The sequence below is a fragment of the Oryctolagus cuniculus genome, chromosome 21 (genome assembly GCF_964237555.1).
Source record: "Oryctolagus cuniculus chromosome 21, mOryCun1.1, whole genome shotgun sequence".
Taxonomy (NCBI): Eukaryota; Metazoa; Chordata; class Mammalia; order Lagomorpha; family Leporidae; genus Oryctolagus; species Oryctolagus cuniculus.
This window is the reverse complement of record NC_091452.1, coordinates 23,982,698-24,002,065: the sequence shown is the minus strand read 5'-3', so window position 1 is coordinate 24,002,065 and position 19,368 is coordinate 23,982,698. Positions and strand designations below refer to the sequence as shown.

The window sequence follows — 19,368 nt, the reverse complement described above, 5'->3', positions numbered from 1 at the left end:
CCCCTGGCGTCCATGTGTGAGCGCCTGTTGTATGCGGTGAGCCACACACGGCTGCCCCGGCTGTCCTCCTGGGGTTGTCACATGCCCTGGGCACTTCCCCTGCTTTCTGCGAGTGTCGGAGCTGAGTCGGCTGCAGGGTGAACAGCGAGGAAAGCTCTCATTCACGTGTGTCTGCGACTGGCTCCCGGACACTGGGAGATGTGGGTATCTGGGGGAGAGAGCAGAGAAGCCCCTGTTGCTGAGAGCTGGCCGGTTTCACAGCCCACAAAATGCTGGCCTCAGAACGTGCCGAGGACGCGGCCGCCAGCTGCCTGCCCTCCCCGATTCGGGCTCCCTCCCTCCTCTGGTCAGGGTTGGACTTCTGCCCAAAGCCTCCCTTGCAACCTCCAGAATGCATTTCACAGATGGCCCCACATATTCTCCAAAAGCCTCTTTTTAGAATTGGATTGGTTTTTAACATATTTGAAAGGCAGAGAGAGACAGAGACGGATAGACAGAGAAGGATCTCCCGTGCACTGGTTCAGGAGCCCAGCACTGAATCCCCGCATGGATGGTAAGGATCAAAGTACTTGAACCACCCTCTGCTGTTTCCTGGAGTGCACGGTGGCAGGAAATCGGAATCAGAAGCAAAACTGGGACTCAAACCCAGGCACGCTGATATGGGTTGCAGGTATCCCAAGCAGTGTCTTAACCGCCGCACCCAACGCCCACTCCAAGCCTCGTTTTAAACTCTAAGGAGCAGCACAGTGTTTCCACGCAGGCGCAAGGCAGAAGCGGATGCTCCCTTTTTGACGCCAGGAGCGAACAGTGCATCTTCACCTCTCCCCAAAGGACGCAGGCTCTGGGGCAGCCAGCAGACAGCTCGGGCCCCTGGAAATGGGCCGAAGGCCAAGCGCTTATTTGCCCTTTCACAATACTGCATGTAGATTAGTCCAGAGCTATTAAAAAGCAACCCTTCAGTCCCCCCAGGGAAACCTTGAATCAAAAGTCAACATTTACAACTTATTCATTAACACAGTCCCTGCATTAGAGAGACAATCACGCGGAGCCACGGCGAGTATCTGATTTTCCACGAAAGGAGACGCGGCGGCAGGAGCTCGGCCCGTTTGTGCCTTGGTGAGATTATTTTATGCTCTCCTCTGCATCTGTAAGGTGAAGCCCCATGGAAGGCCGCGGCTGGCGAGCTTTGTCCCCCTGGCGGAGGCCCTGGGAGAGAGGGGACTGTTCCAACACGAGGGGTCTACCGAAGCTTCGGGGAGGATGGAATTCAGTGATACACAAGTTCACTTCCATGCAGAAACGTTTCAAACTTGTTTATAGGAGTTCATGGATAATGCGGGCCATGACAAAACATGCACACATTTCAGAAAATGTTTTGCACCAAGAGAAACATCTTTCTGAAAATTGTTTATGTATTTATCTGATAGAGAAGGAGACAGAGACAGAGAGAACGTTCATCTATTGGTTCACTCCCAAATGCCGGTAATGGTCAGAGGGGACTGGCTTCAGCCGGAAACTCAATCTAGGTCACCGGAATTGGCAACAGGGACGCAGGTACTTGAACTACAGCTGTTCCCTCCTGGGGCGTGCATTGGCAGGGAGCTAGAACAGGCAACAGAGCTGGAGCCTGAACCCAGGCACCCCGGTATGGGGTACGGACGCCCAAGCAGCAACTTCACTCATGTTCCAAATGCCCGCCCCAGGTGTATCTTTTAATTCCATCTTTCCATGGACTTTCCAAAGTTTCCTCATACATCCATTATCTCGATTGTGGTGATGGTTTTTTTTTTTTAAGATTTATTTTACCTGAAAGTCAGAGTTACACAGAGAGAGAAGAGAGGCAAAGAGAGAGAAGGAAGTCTTCCATCCACTGGTTCACTCCCCAATTGGCCGCAACGGCCGGAGCTGTGCCGATCCGAAGCCAGGAGCCAGGAGCTTCCTCCGGGTCTCCCACGCAGGTGCAGGGGCCCAAGGACTTGGGCCATCTCCTACTGCTTTTCCAGGCCATAGCAGAGAGCTGGATTGGAAGTGGAGCAGCCAAGACTCGAACCAGTGCCCATATGGGATGCTGGCACTGCAGGCGGCAGCTTTACCTGCTACACCACAGCTGGCCCCGTGGTGATGGTTTCATGGATGCATGCATGTATCACAAGTTGTCCATATGGAGGACAGCGTTGGGGGGTTACATCTCTACCTGCGAAGAAGGCAGCCCACACTGGAACACCAGCTCAAGTCCCGGCTGCCCTAATTCCCATCCAGCTCCCTGCTCATGTGCCTAGGGAAACAGTGGAAGATGGCCCAAGTGCTTGGACACCTGTCACCCATGTGGGAAACCTGGATGGAGCTCCGGGCTCCTGGCTTCAGCCTGGCCCAGCCCCATAGGGGATGCCAGCACTGCAGGTGGAGGCTTAACCAACTGTGCCAAGCACCTAAACACCATTGCGTTTTTAATAGCAGAGGAAATCGGGTTTAAGTGAACAGCCCTTAAACTTCCCTCTTGCTGCCTCTCTCTTCCCTCTTCCCCCGTCTCCTCCAGAAACCAGAGGATGGACTTCCTCCTGCCAGCTTCCCGGGCTTCCACACTGAGCAGCATGTCTGTGAAGCAGCCCGGCTCCCCCGTGGGGCCCCTCCGTCCTCCCGCTCGCCCTGGCCGCGGCCATCACTCTCAGTGACAGCTCCGTGCCCTGTCTTGGCAGAAGGGCTACGTGGGCTGTCACTGTGGGCACTGAGGCATCTTTCTCCTGCAACCGGTTCTCAACTGATGGCCTTGAGCTGGGCCTGCATGTGGGAGGTGCTGGGTTTGCTGCCACTGGACATCCCTGCCCACATGGGAGGGCATGAGCTATGGCAAAGGATTTACACACGGATGCTTCCAGAAGTACCTTCCCTGGGCCCAGCCTTGCCTTTCCCACTGAGGGGAATATAAAGTGGACTGACCTCGGTGGAGGAGAGCTTGGCCACCGTGTCCAAATGGAGAAGCGTGCACCTGACACTTAAGAATTTACCCTTCGAACATAAAAGCAAAACATAAAAGGAAAAGAAAAAAAGCAGAGAAAAAAATATATGAGCCATATGGGCTCAGCACTTCTCTTTTCCCAGGTGCTAATTTTAGCAAACACAAAGCTGCCATCTCCCAAAGACAGAGTGTCTACGGACACCTCCCGGGGCCCCTGGTGTTCTGACTGACTGGTCCTGGGGCTGTGGCATGGCCGTGTTCTTGGCTGTGGCTGTCGCCTCGCGTCGTAGCTGTGAGACAGCTGGGGGGCCCTGGGGTTTGCCTTGTGCCTGAGGCCCAGACAGGTAAAGGCAACAGAAGAAGCCACCGCGCTGGAGAGAGGGAAGCCAGATCGGACTGTAGCCTCCAAGCCAGACAGAGCCCACCCCGGGCCCGCCCAGAGCCTGTGGGGCTCCTGCCAGGACCGCAGAGGCTCATGGGAAATTCCCGCCAGGGACCCTGGAGGTGACACCTCTGGCTGAGTTTGCACAATGTCTCCACAAGCTGTTCTCTGGCAACACAGGGGCCCTGGCTGGTGGAAGACGCCCTGGGGCCTGTCTGGCCTTCCCAATTCTGCAGCCTCGCAGAGGGGAAGCCCATGACAACGATACCACCTCCACTCGGCAAAGGGCAGTGCCAAGGCCACGGGGAGCCCATGACTCCGCCATGACTTGTGCACAGCCTGGCCCTCGGGGCTTGTGGCTGCCCGCTGGCCCAGCCTTCCGCTGTCACATGGGCTCAGCCAGCCCCCAGCTATGCAGTGCTGTGTGCACCAACATCCCAGGGCCGGGCGGAGGCATCGCACACCCGTGCACGGACACAGCCCCTGTCCCGGCTTTGGAGGAAGAAACCCACCCCAGGTCGTGGTGCTCCCTGGAGAGCTGAGCCACCCAACGGGAGCAAGTTCAAAGCCAGGTCGAAGTCTGTGAAGCCTCCTGGGAGGTTGTCCGCCCAGGGCCCCTGGGGTGTGTGTGTGTGTGTGGGTGCCACGACTTGAACATGCCAGAACCATGTAGAAATCCAATCTATTGTGAGGTGTTGAGAGGCTGCAAACTTAATCTGACCATGGGATCAGTGGAGGGTGGGGGGAGGGACCCCCACTAGAAGGTTAAATGAGGCTGTGGCGGGGGTGGGGACAGGGCTTCATAAGAAGGGGCAGAGAGACTTGAGCTAGGGCACCCCGTCTCCCCACGTGACACCCGGCACCACCCTGGGACCCTGCAGAGAGTAAGACCTCACCAGATGCCGCCGCCCGACCTTGAACTTCCTAGGCTTTGTAAGACCAACGGCCAGGTCTGTGGTGCTCACAGTTCCGGCAGCGGAAGATGGAACAAGACGATGGGGGTGATGATGACGGTGGCCAAGGCCTGCCCGTGACCTAGACCTACCCCTGCACCTGGCTCCCCTCGGGCTTAGCCTTGGTTTCCAGAGCCGAGCCTGCTCTCCGCTACAAACTCAGCAGCGATGGCCTCAAACCTTTCACAGGTTTCTTTAACCAGAGACCACCAGACACGGAACGAGGGAAGCTACCGGGGCTGGCGGGGTGGGGATGGGGGGGCTGCCCAGCCCTGAAGCCCACCCCTCGGCACCCCCAGTGGCGGGCGGCCCGGCTAAGAGGAGACAGCAGCCTGCACCAGCCCGAGGCTCTGCATGCACATGGCAGCCCTGGACGGCGGTGCCACTGAGCCCCCGGGCGCCACGTGAGGACGGGGGCAGCCAGTGTGCTGTGTTCCCAAGACCCTCCCCCTCTGCAGTCCAGCCTGCCTGGGAGAGGCCTCTGCCTCGCAGGGTGCTCTTTCCAAATTTGTGGCTGTTGCACCTGCTGTCGGCCAGGCTGGCCTCTTCAAAACAGCCTGAGGTCATCATGGTTGCCTAGGCTGGGCTGGGCTGGGCACATAGCTGCTGGTGCCAGCACCTCTCTCTTTCCTGTTCCAGCATTGGACATGGGTGGGTGGGTGGGTGGGGGGAACTGGAAGGAGGGCAGAGGCTGGAGGTATTCACAGAAGGCTCCTTGGAAGAGGTCACACATCAGGAACACCCAGGAAAGGGCGGGACTTAATGCTCTCTCACCAAATGCATCCCTTGGACCTGACCTTGCCCGAGCTGGGTACCCTGCTCCAAGCTGTGCTGAAGCCTCCCACCCACGACCTGGAACTGGGGCGTACAGACAGCAGTCGCCTGGCTGGGCATGGGCAGGGCAGGGCAGAGCAGGCCCCCAGGGGAGGAACAAAGAAGCCAATGAGTGGGGGCTGGGGGGGTGGGCAGAGGAGGGACCGTGGGAGAGAACAAGAAATAGGAGCGCCCCAGAGCTGGTGCTGACGCCTCCTGCCCCTCAGGGCGCCCTCATTCCTGCAGCCCGAGCCACGGCCCCTACGCCTGCATGGTAGCCACTTGGTGCTGTTTCTTTGTTTGCTTGTTTTTAAGATTTAGTTATTTATCTGAAAGGCAGAGTGACAGCGACAGCAACAAAGGCAGATCTTCCATAGCTGGTTCACTCCCCAGATGGCTACAACAGCCAAGGCTGGGCCAGGCTCATGCCAGGAGCCAGGAGCCCCATCCTGGTCTTCCCCGTGGATGGCAGCAACTCCAGTACGTGGGCCATCGTCTGCTGTCCCGCCGGGCACATTAGCAGGAAGCTGGGTCGGAAGTAGATCTGATAGGAGACGCTGGCATCACAAGTGGGGGCTTAGCCTGCTGCACCACAATGCCCATCCCTTCTTGGGGGGTTTGTTCCTTGCCCCCGGAGTGGGGGGGGAACATTTTTAAAGAACCGAGTTGGTGGAGGGGCCTGATGGGAGGTTAAGACGCCATCCGCACCGGAGCATCTGCGTTCGATGCCGAGCTCTGCTCCGATTCCAGCTTCCTGGAGGCAGTGGGGGATGGCGCACGTGGATGGAATTCCCAGCTGCCCGGCCTGGCCCAGCCCCTGCTGCTGCGGGCAACCGAGGAACGAACCAGCAGATGGGAGATCTGTCTGCCTGCCTGTCTCTCGAATAAAATAATAACTAAACATATTAATGAGCAGCTCTCTGTCCAGTGTTTCTGGCATAGTTAGAAGGGCTCAATGTCCGCCGGCACCGCGGCTCACTAGGCTAATCCTCCACCTAGCGGCGCCGGCACACCGGGTTCTAGTCCTGGTCGGGCGCCGGATTCTGTCCCGGTTGCCCCTCTTCCAGGCCAGCTCTCTGCTGTGGCCCAGGAGTGCAGTGGAGGATGGCCCAGGTGCTTGGGCCCTGCACCCCATGGGAGACCAGGAGAAGCACCTGGCTCCTGCCTTCGGATCAGCATGGTGCACCAGCCGCAGCGTGCTGGCCGTGGCGGCCATTGGAGGGTGAACCAACGGCAAAGGAAGACCTTTCTCTCTGTCTGTCTCTCTCACTGTCCACTCTGCCTGTCAAAAAAAAAAAAAAAAAAAAAAAAAAAGGACTCAATGTCCTAAGCGTGAGACCGTCACACACAGACGTCAGCTAAGGGCGCTGCTGCAGAGCTGGGGACGGTGGTGACGATGGCTGGCGCCTGCAGGCTATCCCACGCGGTGCCTCTCACCCCGAGTTGCCTTGGCTTATTTTATGATCATGCATCCTCATAACCATCTCATCCTGCGTCCTCTTCTTCCCTTTGATGAGCAAAGAAAGCAAAGCTGAGAGAGGTGGCAGGGCTCATCCAGCCTCCCAGAGACTCACAGGCGAGCAGGGCCAGGATCCCGGAGCCGCATCCGTTCCTAGCCCCAGGCAGCTGAGACTCAGCCGCTGCCCCCGGTCCCCGGCAGAGTCCAGCCTTCAGGTTCCACAGCCCGGAGTGGAGCCACAGGGCACCCGGGAAAATGTCACCGTCCAGCTCGCCCAGGGCTCAGCTCAAGGGCGCTGGCCTGGCCCCCGGGGTCCAACGCCACCCGCCTGTGGCACGGCAGGTGTCGGTGCCCACAGGTTACCATGGAACCGGCAGCAAAGCGCGGAACCTTCCCATCTGGTCACTTGCAAAGGCAAAGGCTGCTGTGCCCTCGATTGCAAAGGAGGCAATTAGTCATCAAGGCCACGGCCCAGGCTTGATCCACCTTCATGGGAAGAAGGCACTAAGTGCAGATGACGGTGAATGCACGCTCTGACCGCTTCAGAGAATCTCACGCGCGCGCACACACACACACCTGCCCTGCTAAGGATCACATTCCACGGTGCCTGTAACCACTGGGCTGGCTCCTGGCTCGGCTGGCCGTGCCCCCTCCCCAGGCACACCCGGCCGCGCGTCCCCGCGCCCTGCACACGGGTCTCCTATGATCCTGCACACGTGCTCAGCATCGCCCGTGACCCACTTCCCCCGAGCCTCTTTGGCTTGGTGGTGATTCATATCGGGCCCCTCGGGGTGGAGGGCAGGGGGGAGGGGGAGGAAGCTGCAGCCATCTGCGCGGGGCACGGGGTCACATCTAAATCCAAACTGCCACGTCTCCCGCAGCACCGCATCCCATCGCTTTCTACGTCACCCCTCGGTGGCTCTTGGCTAACGCTGGAGCTGCAGCGTCCTTGTCGGCAACTCCCCCGGCTCGGACCCTCCCCCTGCACCCTGCAGGGCCAAGCCCATGGACCCGCTTGCTTAGGGGAAGGCCAGCAGCAGGTCATTCACTTCCTCTTTAGCCTTCTGCTGGACACCTGTGTGTGTGTGACCCCCGCCCTCTGCCCTCTGCCCCTCCCCCTCTACTGCCCTCTCTCCAGGAGACAGGGAGAGTCCCAGCTCCGCTAGGACAAACTCACTCCAATCCAGCGTTGATTTGTTAGGGAGGATCATGGTACTTTGGTTATGTTTTTTTTTTTTCATGGAAGTAATTCTTATTTATTTATTTGAGAGGCAGAGTTACAGACAAGAGAGGGAGAGACAGAGAGAGAGGTCTTCCATCCGCTGGTTCACTCTTCAAATGGCTGCAATGGCCAGAGCTGGGCCAATCTGAAATCAGGAGCCAGGAGTTTCTTCCAGGTCTCCCACATGGGTGCAGGGGCCCAAACATTTGGGCCATCTTCTACTGCTTTCCCAGGTCATTAGCAGAGAGCTGGATTAGAAGAGGAACACCCAGGACTCAAACTGGTGCCCCTATGGGCTGCTGGCACTGCAGGTGGAGGCTTAGCCTACTACGCCACTGTGCCAGCCCCAAGGAAGTAATTCTTATCTTTTAAAGATGCAACCAGAAATCCTGACGAATGGAATGACACGATGACTGCAACTGGCTTTAGGATGAGGCGGAAGAGGAGGGACTGGCCGGGACCTGGTAACTGTGGCAGGTGGGTGACGGACACGCACAGGTCCTTGGGACCTTTCTGCTTCTGTCTCAAAATTTCCATAGCAACAGTAACAATTACAGTTTAAAGAAAAAAAAATCCCAGGGGCAAGCATGCGGCATAGCGGGTAAAGCTACCGCCTGAGACACCAGCATCCCCTATGGACTCCGGTTCGAGTCCCAGCTGCTCCACTGCCAATCCAACTCCCTGCTAATGCACCTGGGAAAGCAGTAGAAGATGGTCCAACTGCTTGGGCCCCTGCACCTGCATGGGAGACCATGAAGAAGCTCCTGGTTTCCACCTGGCCCAGCGCTGGCCCACTGCAGCCATCTGGGGAGTGAACCAACACATGGAAGGCCTCTGTCTCTGTATATATCTTTCCTTCTTTCTCTGTGACTCTGTAAATAAATATTTTTTAAAGAGATTTATTTATTTATTTGAAAGTCAGAGTTACAGAGAGAGAGAGAGAGAGAGAGAGAGAGAGAGAGGTCTTCCATCCGCTAGTTCACTCCCCAATTGGCCACACTGGCTGGAGCTGCACCGATCTGAAGCCAGGAGCCAGGAGCTTCTTCCGGGTCTCCCACAAGGGTGTAAGGGCCCAAGGACTTGGGCCATCTTCTACTGCTATCCCAGGCCATAGCAGAGAGCTAGATTGGAAGTGGAGCAGCCAGGACTTGAACAGGCGGCCATATGGGATGCCAGCGCTGCAGGCCAGGGCGTTAACTTGCTGCACCACAGCACTGGCCCCTGTAAATAAATCTTTAAATATATAAATAATCCAGGGCTGGCGCCGTGGCTCATTTGGTTAATCCTCCCCCTGCAGCGCCAGCATCCCATTTGGGTGCCAGGTTCTGGACCCAGCTGCTCCTCTTCCAGTCCAGTTCTCTGTTGTGGCCCGGGAGGGCAGTGGAGGATGGCCCAAGTCCTTGGGCCCTGCACCCCATGGGAGACCAGGAGGAAGCACCTGGCTCCTGGCTTCGGATCGGCGCAGCGCTGGCCGTAGCGGCCATTTGGGGAGTGAACCAACGGAAGGAAGACCTTTCTCTCTGTCTCTCTCCCATTGTCTGTAACTCTACCCATCAAATAAATTTAAAAAAATACATGGGTGCTGTGGAGGAGCTGGGGGTGGGGGTGGGGAGGCCCTCCCCTCTACTCTACCCCAAAAGACCAAGAACCAAGGGCTCAGGGGCGTGGGGGAAGCAGCACGCCACACACAAGGAGCCAGGTCTGGACACATGGATGCTGGACACCGGCAGGTGCAAAGGGCCCGGAACCCCAGGAGCACACAGCGGGCACAGTGACACCCCCGAAACCTCCAAGGGATGCACAGATATGCTGATTTGCTCGGAAGCCGTGGGGCAGTCTCGGGAAAGCCTGGATTCACAGCCCGAGCTGGGCAGGGACACCACACGTTGAGTCGCCGACCCATCCCTCTGGGAACCATTCAATGTCAGCCCAAGGCCACTGCAGAAAGACTGGCTAATCGTGCTGGACAAGGCCCTTGGTGCCCACCCTCTGGGGCCTGGCAGGTGCCACACAGAGAGACGGTCTCTGATGGAGCTCTTGGGGACAGAGAGAGGCTGCCCAGGACCTGGTAGACCGGGGCCGAGGTCAGAGCTGTGAACACACCTGGTGAACTGGGTCGAGTCCCGGCTGCTCCACTTCTGATCCAGCTCCCTGCTAACACGCCTGGGAAGGCAGTGGAAGATGGCCCAAGTGCTTGGGCCCCTGCACCCACGTGGGAGACCTGGATGGAGTTCCAGGCTCCTGGTTTTGGCCCAGCCCAGCTCTGGCTGCTGCAGCCAAGACAGAAGCTCGCTCGCTCACGCTCTCTCCTTCCTTCTCTCTCTGTCTTTCAAGTAAATAAAATAAAGTTTAAAAAATATATAATCTGCAGTTTTAATTGCTCCAAGGGAACTTTATGCCCGCCAGTTAGAAGTGACTCGGGATTTTGCAAGACCGTGCTGTTTAATCCATGCGGGTCGATTTCCTACTGACTTAATGAATTCACAGAGACCTTGCAATGCTGGTGGCTGGGGAGGAGAACGGGGCTGGTGCATCTGCAGGTGAACAGTGGGAATTCGGCCACATTTGCCTCTGGTCCCGAGAAGACCACACCCCTGTCCCCCGCCCAGCGTCTCCAGGAAGGAAGACGGAAGGGGCAGCCATGAACCAGCACCTGCTGGCGTCTTCCAAACGCCACGGAAACTCCACCCCAGCACTCAAAGCCCAGTGTCCAGAAGCGATGGACGGGACCAAAGACAGCCGGAGCGGGGTGGGCGTTGAGCCTGAGCAGCCTTGTGGTTCAGGAAAATTCCTCCACCTGGGGAGGGGGGAGTTGCTGAATGGACCAAGGAGGCGCTGTCGCTTCTCAGGGCCACCTGGCGCCCCAGGTTTGCCAGGAGCTGCCGACAAGGCCAGAAAAACAGCACACGCCCTGGGACTCACTTCCACCCAGCGGGGACCGTGCAGCTGCGGGAAGCAGGAGGGACGCCTTCCGAGTCCTAGCTTTCAGGGGCTTTTCATTTCAGAGCCATGGGATGGCAGGTGCCCCTGATGTTCCTTCGGGTCAGCCCCTAGGGCTGCCGGCCACCCTAGCCCCCTCCCACCCTCTGCTCAGCTGTAAGGGCGGAATCTGGGCTGCCTGGGATAATTCCAGAAGCTGGGCTGTGATATCAGAATAGGGCTGTGACATCAAGGTGGAAACAGGCTCGCCTGGGGAAGCCGGGCAGGAGAGGGGAGCCCCGGAGGAGCTGGAGTAGTCCCCAGTAGGAAAGCGAAGGGAGAGGGAGAGAGAGGGAGGGAGGGAGAGAGACGGCTGGCTCTGTATGCCCTCTGGCAGCTTCCCCAAGTCCCTCTAGGAGGTGGACCCCCAAAAATCTAAAAATAACCCGCAAGGACGCGAGGTGAATTGTAAAGCTGCTCACACATTCCCAAACACCACTTTAATATTGGGAGGAGAGAAAACGAACAGGCCATCTTCTAGCGCCCCCCGGTGTCGGGTGGAGGGATAGCCTCTACTTGCTGCCTGCGAGGTTTGTCTTCAGACCAGGGAGCTGGGAGCAGAGTCCCCAGGACAGGCTCACTTGCAGGACGCCAAGCAACTTTGAATTTCAGGTACACAGCAAACAAAGGCTAGTGTGAGGACGTCCCAAATGTTGCATGGAATCACCTTGCACCAAAACCTGATTTGTTGTGTATTTGAAGTCCAAATTAAACACTGAGTGGTCTGTATTTTTTGTGTGCTGAATCTGTACCTAGGAGATTTTTTTTTTTTTTTGACAGGCAGAGTGGACAGTGTGAGAGAGAGAGACAGAGAGAAAGGTCTTCCTTTGCCGTTGGTTCACCCTCCAATGGCCACCGCGGCCGGCGTGCTACGGCCGGTGCATCGCACTGATCCGAAGCCAGGAGCCAGGTGCTTCCTCCTGGTCTCCCATGGGGTGCAGGGCCCAAGGACTTGGGCCATCCTCCACTGCCCTCCCGGGCCACAGCAGAGAGCTGGCCTGGAAGAGGGGCAACCAGGACAGAATCCGGCACCCCGACCGGGACTAGAACCCGGTGTGCCGGCGCCGCAAGGCGGAGGATTAGCCTAGAGTCCTCTCCCTCCAAGTCACTCTTATGCAGCTTTAGCAGGGAAGGGGCACCTGCAAACCTGTATTATTTTAAAGCTGCCAACGTGATTTTATTCAATAAGTATGCTTTTATTGGCTTTTCCACACTTTACTTAAGTGAATCTTCTCAGTACCTCTAGCCCATTTTTGAGGACAGAAGTAAGGCAGAAGACGGCCAGGAGGTGGCGCTGTGGCTCAGCAGGTTCAGCTATCTCCTGAGATGCCTGGCACCCACCTGGGAGACCCAGGCTCCTGGCTTAAGCCTGGCCCAGGCATGGCTGCTGTGGCCATCTGGGGGAGTGAGCCAGCGTATGAATGATACCTCCGTATCTCTATCTCTCAAATAATAAACCCTTCGTAAAACATAGCCCAGCCACTCATTTTCCCCTGTTGAGTGTGGACGTCCCCATTCACTCACTGAAGGACGCGTGCATGGTTTCCAGTGCTTTGCTTTTACAAATCATGCTGCTATAGTGCATTAACCCTCTGCCTGCCATGCTAGCATCCCATATGGGCGTCGGTTCGAGTCCCGGCTGCTCCACTTCTGATCCAGCTCCCTGCTAATGCACCTGGGAAAGCAGTGGAAGATGACCCAAGTGCTTGGGCCCCTGCACCTGCTTGGGAGACCTGGAAGAAGCGCCTGGCTCCTAGCTTTGCACCAGCCCAGCTCCAGCCATTGCGGCCATTTGGGGAGTGAAGCAGTGGATGGAAGACCTCTCTCTCTCTCTCTCTCTCTCTCTCCCTCCCTCCCTCTCCCTCTCCCTCTGCGATTCTGACTTTCAAATAAATAATTCTTGAAAAAGAAAAGCCAAATTGTGCTGCTATGAACATTGGTGTGCAGTTTGTGTGAGTGTGTGTGTGTGTGTGTGTGGCAATATAAGTTTGCATTTCTCTGGGTGCCTTGGCTGGTCACAGGGTCACTGAGTGCTTCATATTGTGAGAAACGGAAAGCCGACTTCCAGAGTGGCCGTGCTGCTGCTTGTTCCTACTGGCAGTGTCTGACGGATGCCCCGGCGCTGAGTACCACCTGCATCGTCACCTTGACGCTCTCCAGTGTGTGCTGATGTCCCCGGGGGACCTGAGTCACACCGAGCACCTGTCCCTTCTCTTCCATAAAGTATCTGCTCACGGTCTTCTGTGCACTCTCTGATTAGATGGGCAGTCTCCACGGCTGGATTAGATGGCCTTTTGATCACTGCATTTTGCGAGGTTTTTTGTTTTTGTTTTGGACAGGCAGAGTGGACAGTGAGAGAGAGAGACAGAGAGAAAGTCTTCCTTTGCCGTTGGTTCACCCTCCAATGCCTGCCGTGGCCGGCGCACCGCGCTGATCCGATGGCAGGAGCCAGGTGCTTCTCCTGGTCTCCCATGGGGTGCAGGGCCCAAGCACTTGGGCCATCCTCCACTGCACTCCCTGGCCACAGCAGAGAGCTGGCCTGGAAGAGGAGCAACCGGGACAGAATCCGGCGCCCCGACCGGGACTAGAACCCGGTGTGCCGGTGCCGCAAGGCGGAGGATTAGCCTAGTGAGCTGCAGTGCCGGCCTTGCAAGTTCTTTATATACTCTTTGGGGGCAGCGTTGTAGCCCAGTGGGTTAAGCTGTGGCTTGCGATGCCAGCATCCCGTTAGGGCACTGGCTCAAGTCCAGGCTGCTCTGCTTCTGAGCCGGCTCCCTCCTAATGCTCCTGGGGAAGCAGTGGAAGGTGGTCCAAGTCCTTGGGCCCCTGCTACCCTCAGGGGAGGGGGAGGGGGAGGGGAGAGGGAGGGAGAGGTTCACTCCCTACATGCATGGCAGGGGCTCAAGGGTGTGAGTCATCTTCTGCCAGCATCACCAGTGGTGGCTTGGCCTGCAGTGCCACAGTGCCAGCCTTGCCCCCCACCCCGTTGCTTCTGAATTAACTTTGATGCTTAGGTTAAAGTTCACTTTTTCTTTCTTTGCTTGTGAATGTTCAGTTCCCCCAGGAGTGCATGCTGAGGAAGCTCCCCTTCCACCATTGAACTGCTTCTGTACCTTTGTAGAAACCGGGGGCAGGCATTTAACCTAGCAGTTAAGACACTGCATAGTGCATGGGACGCCTGTCTGGGTTCAAGTCCCGGCTCCGCTCCTGACTCCAGCTTCCCTGTGTGCGTCCCAGGAGGCAGCAGGAGGTGACTCAAGGAGTGGGGTCCCTGCCACCCACGTGGGAGACCTGGGTCAAATTCATAACTCTTGGTTTCAGCCTGGGCACTGTGGGAATTCTGGGTGTGAACCAGCAGACAGGAATTCTCTCTCTCTGTCTCTGTCTCCCAAATAAATAAATAAAATTAATTAAAACTTAACCTGTGTGTGCAGGGGCCCAAGGACTTGGGCCATCTTCCAGTGCCTTCCCAGGTCATAGCAGAGAGCTTGATCAGAAGAGGAGCAGCCAGGACTACAACCAGCAAGCACCCTTATGGGATGCTGGCACTTCAGGCCAGGGCTTTAACCCGCTGAGCCACAGCACCGGCCCCCATTTCTTCTTTTTAAAGATGGTCTTAGCTATTCCAGGTCCTTTGTGTTTCCACATGGGTTTTAGAGTAAACTACAAGAGATTCTGATGGACGTTCTGTTAGACCCATAGGTCAGTCTGAGGAGACCTGACATCTTTGCTGTGGCGAGTATCCCAGTCCATGGACATGGTATGCCTCCCATGTCCTCAGATTTTCTTTGATTTCTTCTTCACCAGCTTTTTTTATGCTTTAGCATACAGATCCTGTACATGTTTTGTTAGATTTATACTCAAGCACTTCCTTTGGAGGGAATAGTTATAAGAAGTATTATGTTTTAAATTTGGTTTCTACAAGTTCTTTGCTAGTATAACAGATTAAGACTGTTTTTTCTTAAGATTTCTTTATTTATTTGAAAAGCAGAATTTTAGAGAGAGAGGGAGAAACAGACAGAGAGGAGTCTTCCACATACTGGTTCACTCCCTAAATGGCCACAACAGCCAGGGCTGGGCTAGGCCAAAGCCAGGAGCCAAGAGCTTCATCCTAGTCTCCCATGTGGGTGCTGCCCAAGCACTGGGCCATCTTCCGCTGCTTTTCCCAGGCACATTAGCAGGAAGCTGGATTGGAAGTGGAGCAGATGGGACTCAAACTGGCAACAGTGTTGTGGGCAGTGGCTTTACCTGCTGTGCCAGCCCCGAACTTTTCATTTCTGATGAAGTTCAATTTATCTGTCTTTTTCTTTTATTGTTTTTGATGTTGTGTTTAAGAATTCATGGTTGGCTGGCGCTGGCTCACTTGGCTAATCCTCCGCCTGTGGTGCGGCATTCCGGGTTCTAGTCTCAGTTGGGGCATTGGGTACTAGTCCCAGTTGCTCCTCTTCCAGTCCAGCTCTCTGCTGTGGCCCGGGAGGGAGCAGAGGATGGCCCAGGTGCTTGGGTCCCTGCACCCGCATGGGAGACCAGGAAAGGATGAACGGGTTGGATTAATCCACTCACAGATTGAGGTGAGCTCGGAACCAGCTTTGTTATAAACACAAACTCTGCCTGGCTTGCTCCTGGCTCATCGGGTGGTGCCCTCCTCCACCGCAAGGCCCTTAGCAAAGCTGGACAGGTGCCGGCACCACGCTCGTGGACTTCCTCCTGAACCGCAAGCTAAAGAAATCTCTGTTCTTTGCAAATAGCTCTGCTTCAGGCATTTTGTTTCAGGGCCAGGAAACAGCTGCATCTGGGTACCAACTCCAGCCACCATTAGTATGGTCATGGCGGTGTGCATGGGAGGGCTGCGGGCGCGACAGGCCTGCGGCATCCTGTGAGGAGGCAGATAGGACATCAGAAGATAGGAGCAAGCCGGCGCCGCGGCTAAACAGGCTAATCCTCCGCCTAGCGGCACCGGCACACCGGGTTCTAGTCTCAGTTGGGGCACCGGATTCTGTCCCGGTTGCTCCTCTTCCAGTCCAGCTCTCTGCTATGGCCAGGGAGTGCAGTGGAGGATGGCCCAAGTGCTTGGGCCCTGCACCCCATGGGAGACCAGGAGAAGCACCTGGCTCCTGCCATCGGATCAGCGCGGTGCGCCGGCCGTGGCGGCCATTGGAGGGTGAACCAACGGCAAAGGAAGACCTTTCTCTCTGTCTCTCTGTCTCACTGTCCACTCTGTCTGTCAAAAAAAAAAAAAAAAAGAAGAAGAAGAAGATAGGGGCAGACTGCACCTGATTCTGGAACCGCCCACAGGCCAACATGCAGGTGCACGGGAGTGTGGACGTTAAGGCCACCCGGTGTGGAGCTGGACGGATGTGCTGTCACACTTCAGGATGAATGCCACCCAGACACTTACCCCGAGACAACAGTGCGGCTCTTGGAACTCCAAGTGTCCTGCTGCAATCACACCAGATGCCCACCAGATGGCGCTGCACGTCTGCTGAATAGCGATGTATAGCTCCCTTGCATGGCGAGCATAAAGGAATTGCCAATAGCAAAACTGGGATGGGTATGCAGAGGGATTCATCGAACTTTTTTTTTTTTTTTTTGACAGGCAGAGTGGATAGTGAGAGAGAGAGAGAGAAAGGTCTTTTTGCCGTTGGTTCACCCTCCAATGGCCACCACGGCCGGCGCGCTGCGCTGATCCAAAGGCAGGAGCCAGGTGCTTCTCCTGGTCTCCCATGGGGTGCAGGGCCCAAGCACTTGGGCCATCCTCCACTGCACTCCCTGGCCACAGCAGAGAGCTGGCCTGGAAGAGGGGCAACCGGGACAGAATCCGGCGCCCCGACCGGGACTAGAACCCGGTGTGCCGGCACTGCAAGACAGATTAGCCTAGTGAGCCGCGGCGCCGGCCACACCGAACATTTTCACACGGTCTTGTTTTCATCACCGGCAGATATTTGATAAATACGAAGATGAAACATTTCAGGGGGCCAGTGTTGTAGTGTAGTGGGTAAAACCACTTGCAGTGCCGGCATCCCATATGGGTGCTGGTTCAAGACCCGGCTTCCGATCCAGCTCCCTGCTCATGACCTGGGAAAGCAGCGGAAGATGGCCCAAGTGTTTGGGCCCTGCACCCACATGGGAGACCCAGAAGAAGCTCCTGGCTTTAGGTCAGCCCAGCTCTGGCTGTCGTGGCCATTTGAGGCGTGAACCAGCAGATGGAAGACCTCTCTCTGTCTCTCCCTCTCTAATTCTACTTAAAAAAAAAAAGAAATAAATATTTTAAAAAAAGAAATGAAACCTTTCTCTCTCATTGGTTTACCAAATTTGTGATGAAATACAATTTGGTGTCCAAGGACAACCTGACTCTACCAATTTCAGAAGAAGTTGCTCAGAATTCAGTCTCTGGGGAAAGTGAGCCGTGAAGGAAACCATACATGAAAACGCACTGGTCACACCACTAGCACGAATTTTGCACTGTGTATATATCATTTTAGACACATCAATCAGGTACCCACGTTATGGCTTCTTTGTTTCGTATAGGTCTTTATATGCTATGTGTTGCCTTTTAAAATGAAGGCCAGGGGCCAGCACTGTGGCGCAGCGGGTTAACGCCCTGGCCTGAAGCGCTGGCATCCCATATGGGCGCCAGTTCGAGAAACGGCTGCTCCTCTTCCAATCCAGCTCTCTGCTGTGGCCTGGAAAGCAGTGGAAGATGGCCCAAGTCCTTGAGCCCCTGCACCTGTGTGGGAGACCCGGAGGAAGCTCCTGGCTCCTGGCTTTGGATCGGCGCAGCTCTGGCAGTTGTGGGCAGTTGGGGAGTGAACCAGCCCATGGAAGACCTCTCTCTCTCTCTCTCTCCTTCTCTCTCTGTAATTCTGCATTTCAAATAAATAAATAAGTCTTTAAAAAAAAGATGAAGGCCAGCCTAACGTTGAGGGTTCCCCAGCTTACAACAAGAGACACGGCAATGCACACCAGTAGAGACCACAATGCATGCTGGGAAAGACCACAATGCACTTTGGGAGAGATCACAATGCACACTGGGAGAGATGGCAATGATGCTGGGAGAGACCACAATGCACACTGGGAAAGATGGCAATGATGCTGGGAGAGACCACAATGCACACTGGGAAAGATGGCAATGATGCTGGGAGAGACCACAATGCACACTGGAGAACCCACAATGACACTGAGAGAGACCACAATGCACTTTGGGAGAGATCACAATGCACACTGGGAAAGATGGCAATGTATGCTGAGAGAGACCGCAATGCAAAGTGGGGCATAGTGACCAATGGCTCCAGCCAGCCCCTTCTTCCTGCCCTGAGCTAAAACTCCTCACCAGGACCCACTGACCCCCCACCCAGGCTGGGAGTCGATGCCAGAGAGCCGCAGCTGGGCCTGCTCACGCCTGCAGCCCTGTCTCCTGGGAAACACGCACAGGGCCATGAGACCCGTGCCATTTTGCTCACAACATCCTAAGGCCCACAGCTGCCCGATCCCTGCTCCTGGGCTGTACAGACACGATTTTCACCCATCAGAAACGCTTGCTATGGCCCTGGGGAGGCCGGGCTGTGGGGAGACAGCTGTCACACCCCGCCACTGGTGTCTTACAAGACAACCCCGAGGGAAGGAGTCTGACAATGCCTCACAGCTGTATAACCCGGCACCCAGCTCGGGGGCGGCATACTCCATTTTTATTTGTTGATTGATCGATCGATCGATTGATTGATTTGAGAGGTAGGGCGAGGGAAGGAAGATGGGAGGGAAGGAAAAAGAGACAAAGAAAGTTGCCATCCACTGGTCCACTCCCCAGATCCTGGGATCCATCCAGATCGCCACACAGGTGGCAGGGAGCCAGTCACGACACCTGAGCCATCAGCTGCCGCCCCCAGGGCCTGCACCAACAGGGAGCAGGAACGGGAGCAGAGCTGGGATTCAGACCCAGGCCCTCTGCTAGGAGACACGGGAGCCCTACGCAGTGTCTTAACTGCTAGGCCGAGGCCCGGCCCATGCTTCGTACACACCTGTACACATGTGAAATGAAGTCTTGCAGGGTCTCCCGCTGCAGCAGGGTGTCGGAGCTAAACAGGGCAATGGGCTGGATAAAGTACGATGCATCCACACAAGGCATCCTGCACTCGTGTAAGAAAAAGGAGGGCTGGCGCTGTGGCTCACTAGGCTAATCCTCCACTTAGCACAGCACACTGGGTTCTAGTCCCGGTCAGGGCGCCGGATTCTGTCCCGGTTGCCCCTCTTCCAGGCCAGCTCTCTGCTGTGGCCCAGGAGTGCCGTGGAGGATGGCCCAGGTCCTTGGGCCCTGCACCTGCATGGGAGACCAGGAGAAGCACCTGGCTCCTGGCTTCAGATCAGCGCAGTGCGCCAGCTGCAGCGCGCCAGCCACAGCGCCATTGGAGGGTGAACCAAAGGCAAAAAGGAAGACCTTTCTCTCTGTCTCTCTCTCTCACTGTCCACTCTGCCTGTCAAAAAAAAAAAAAAAAAAAGAAAGAAAGAAAGAAAAAAAAAAGAAAGAAAGAAAATGAGAAAAAGAGAAAAAGGAGCACGCTTCTATGTACCGACAGGGAAAACATTCCAAGATGCCTCGCTAAATGGAAA

The 19,368-nt window shown here is 56.0% G+C and overlaps 1 protein-coding gene and 1 long non-coding RNA gene across 9 annotated transcripts in view; both read right to left on the bottom strand.

Moving 5' to 3' along the window:
• OSBP2 (oxysterol binding protein 2) overlaps window positions 1-19,368 on the bottom strand; it is a 155,919-nt gene that overhangs the window by 93,333 nt on the left and 43,218 nt on the right. The gene's annotated exons all lie outside the window — the stretch shown is intronic.
• Window positions 216-19,262, bottom strand: LOC103351709 (uncharacterized). Of its 3 annotated transcripts, none has more exons than XR_011385152.1 (3): window positions 10,439-16,375; window positions 9,889-10,319; window positions 216-6,611 (listed from the first exon to the last, which is right to left on the bottom strand). It is a non-coding gene; the product is annotated as an uncharacterized lncRNA (long non-coding RNA). The 3 variants fall into 3 exon arrangements; XR_011385151.1 differs by lacking the exon at window positions 216-6,611 and having other exon boundaries at window positions 10,209-10,319; window positions 10,439-10,582; window positions 10,708-13,366; XR_011385150.1 differs by lacking the exon at window positions 216-6,611 and having other exon boundaries at window positions 10,209-10,319; window positions 10,439-19,262.